Source organism: Elephantulus edwardii, unplaced genomic scaffold, assembly GCF_000299155.1.
Source record: "Elephantulus edwardii isolate Elephantulus edwardi_28Jun2011 unplaced genomic scaffold, EleEdw1.0 scaffold00127, whole genome shotgun sequence".
In the NCBI taxonomy this organism is placed as follows: domain Eukaryota; kingdom Metazoa; phylum Chordata; class Mammalia; order Macroscelidea; family Macroscelididae; genus Elephantulus; species Elephantulus edwardii.
In genome coordinates, this window is record NW_006399877.1 from 2,658,834 (window position 1) to 2,662,794 (window position 3,961).

Here is a 3,961-nt window from a genome sequence, read left to right on the forward strand (position 1 = left end):
GCAACAATGTCAGGCTAGAAACTAAGGTATGCTTGTTTCAGGCCATGGTCTTCACAATTACTTGTTATGTTTCAGAGAGCTGGACAATGACTAAGGATGACAGAAGAAGCAGCAATGCCTTCAAGTTGTGATGCTGGAGAAGAGTCTTCAACATACCTTGGACCACCAAGAAAACAAATAGGTCTGTCTTGAATAGGGTGAAACCAAGTTTCTCCTTGGAGGCTAGGATTTTGAAGCTCCGTCTCACATACTTTTGGCATGTGGACAGGAGGGACTGGTTCTTGGAGAAGGACATAAAGCTACGAAGGATGGAGGGACAGACAGTGCAGGAGAGGAAGATCCTGGACGAGATGGCTGATACAGTAACTGGGGTAATGCAGGTAGGTGTGTCAGTCAGTGAGACAGGCTCAGAATAGGGAGGCTTCAGTGCTATTGTACATAGGCTCGCTATGAGTCATAGGCAACTCAATGGGACAGAAAAACAACAACAACTCAATAGGATCAGGCAAAAATACCATTAAAGAAAACCTTGTCATGTTCTGGCTAAAAAAAAAATAAAAAATTAAAAATCCCCAAAGGATTTTATATATATAAAATCTTTAACATTGGGATCCTACTAATTTAATGTGTGGTCCAAAGCCAGACTCTGAGAATAGCATGCTTTTGGGCTGGCAGTGCAACTCCTTACCACTATGCTTTATTTTAGAGATAAAATAAATTGTATTTTATGATCTGGAACACAATTTAAATTGTAATTTATGATCTGGAACCCAATTTCTTGCAGATATTCAGGGTGGACCCAGTAATAATTGAGACAAATTAATATATGACATACAATTTTATTCTCAAGAATCTCTTTAGAGAAAAATCTGGAAGACCAGTAGTTGGCTCTCAGGCTGTCCCTGCCATTACATTGGTTAGCTTTTCATTTATACTTGGAAAAAAAAGATGCTGCCATCCAGCATGGTATATGCCTTGGTACCACAGAACAGCTGCCCTTATTATATGCAACATCATCACATATAATGTTAAATAGGTAATTTTCAATTAAGTGACACCAGCTCAAAATGGCATGCTCTTAACAATTTAAGTATTTGAAAAAAATGAACATAGATTAATCTTCCTATTAATAAGCATAACTGGGAGTAGTATTACAGTAAGCAGTTAAGTTTATATTCCATAGTGCTCTCAGGTAAGGCATAACGTGACTTTTAAAACTGTTCTAATTTCTTTTTTTTTTAATTTTTTTTAAATTTTTTATTACTTTGTGTGCGTGTACCGTCAAATTAGATCTGACTGGTACAGGAGGATATTGCGCCTCCTTCTCTGGCAGAGCGTCTGGTGGATTTGAACCATGTTCCTCTGGGATTGCAGTGCAGCTTCTTGCCACTAGGCCACCAGAGCTCCCTAAAACTGTTCGAATTTCTACCCTAACCTATTACAAATTTTATGTTCTACCAATTCTTGCTGGGTTTATTCTTCCTGTGAATCTCGATGTTTCGTGGAGGTCACAGAATGAGAATACATTAAATGTATCACAGTTGGAATTTACTCTTCCTTGAACTTAAATACACTCAAATGCTAAATTGTCTCCTACCTACAGCTTCAGTGGATTTATCTTTCTTTCTAGGGTTGCACATCTTAGACAAAGTCAAAACGAAAATTAGGCACAAAATTTAAGCATACTTTATTTTTTACCTATGAAAATTACTGAGCAAATAAATGCTGAAACAGTAACAATTTTCTGGTAGGCAGTTATTTTAATAAATGATTAAACAAAAAACAGAGACCATTCTTTTCTCATCCAAACTATACAGTAAACTATTGTACCTTTAACAAACAATCTTGAAATATAACATTTATAAACTTATGTTTTAATTTTATATAAAAGCATTTGTTTATGTTGTAGGAACATTTGCTATAATCGAGAAAGGAGACTATAACAAACACCTAAATCCTCAAAGAACCCATGAATTACATCAGAAAGGAGACCATTCCAAACAATGAAACCCTTTAAAAAATCTCCAAATGACATTTTCTTGCTATTTTCACATTTTCTGTAGGGCAGTCTCTGGAAGACGGACTCATGCTTCCCAAGGACAGTCTACAAGATCAACAAAGGAGAAGAGAAATCAACACTGAGATGAGGTTGAAGATACCCCAACACTCTACCATCAGTGCACTTATCACAGATCTGTGCTCTGTCTACTCTTATACTATCGTCCTCACTCAACCAGATTCCTCCGGTCAGATCTAAGGGGTCAGCAGAGGAAAGGCCAATTTGTTTCATTTTACTGGGACTAACTTTTCTCTTTACTTTTATATTTGCATATGTATAGAATATATCCTTTCAAAGTCAAAACTAAGTCACGTCCCGAAGAGCTTTGTTTCCATTCATATCCCTGCCCACTTCTTTGAATTATCTCATCAGTTTTTCATTAAATGCTATCACTACAACAATAATAGAACCACACCATCAGGCATCATAAGCAGTAAGAACTGCTGACACCATTTTACAAGAGAAACCTTGATTGTTGGTGGTAATATATCAGTGTCTTGATAGAGGTCTTTCATGTTGATGGGCATGATGGTACATGCATGGAAAGAACTCCACTGCCCTCACCAGGGAAGGCAGGGAATTACACCACATACATTTGAATGTGAAGAATATTCATTATCACGGTGGATCTGGTATTAGCTTCCTTGGTTCATTGGTTACTCACATACCTATTTTCATATGGGAAGAATTCCTATTTATCTTTACAATATTACATCAAAATCCACTTTTCAACCCAGTGGTATCTTTGTTGTTGTTATGTGCCATGAAATTGCCTGTGACTCCTAGTGACCCTATGTGCAACAGCCCTAAACCCTACTCAATTCCTTGCCAATCTTATAGTCTCTGACACACCTATCCCCATTACCCCAGTGATGAAATCAATCCATCTCGAGGGTCTTCCTTTCACTGTCCCTCCACCCTCCCAAGCATGATGTGCCTCTCCAAGGGCAGATCCCTCCTTGCAACATGTCCAAAGTCTGTCAGACGGAGCTTCAGAATCCTTGTCTCCAAGGAGCAGCCTGGCTTCATCCTTCTCCAGGATGAACTTGTTTGTTCTCCTATAGTCAACACTCTTCTCCAGCACCACAGCTCAAAGGCATCAACTCTCCCTCTTTCCTCCCTAGTCACTGTGCAGCTCTCTGATGCATAGCAAGCAACTGCAAAGACCATGGCCTATATCAGGCGCACCTTCATCTCCAGACTGGCATCCCTGCTCTTCAGCACTTTGGAGGGGTCTCTGATATCAAACTTTCTCAATGCAATCAATCTTTTCATTTCCTGGCTGCTGCTGCCAAGAGTGTCAATTGTGGACCGGAGCCAAGCAAATTGAAGCTGTCAACAATCTGAATCTCTTCACCAGGTTCTTCTTGAACCTTAGGGAATTACGCCCCACTAAGGCATTTTTCTCCTAGCATTATTTGTAGGCATTAGGGAGGAGTATGTGGGACATTTCTGATAGCTTCCCAGCAAAGGTAAAGAAAGTAGAAAGCCCTGGTTTCTCAGGGGAACACAGAGTCTTGGTGGACTCTCCGCATTAGGGTTGAGCATATTGATTGTGGAGCCAAGCAAGCTGAACTGTTAACAATCTCTTCATCTAGCATGATGCTGCCAATTGGCCCAGTGGTGAGAATCTCTACTTTCTTGATGTCGAGCTTCAATCCATATTGAAGGCTGCAATCCTTGACTTTGTGCACCAATAGTATGTAAGACTTGCTTCACAATCTAGTACAGGGTAAAACTTTGTGACTATTTCATGTGTTGCAGAGACTTCTGTTTTCTGTTCAGTAAGGTAAGCTAATCATTTGGGCTGCTCAGATTTCTACTACTTTCCGCATCTGTTCTGTTTATCAGTGAGAGAGATATGCTAACATCTTTCACTGTAGTTGTAGATATTTGTGCAAT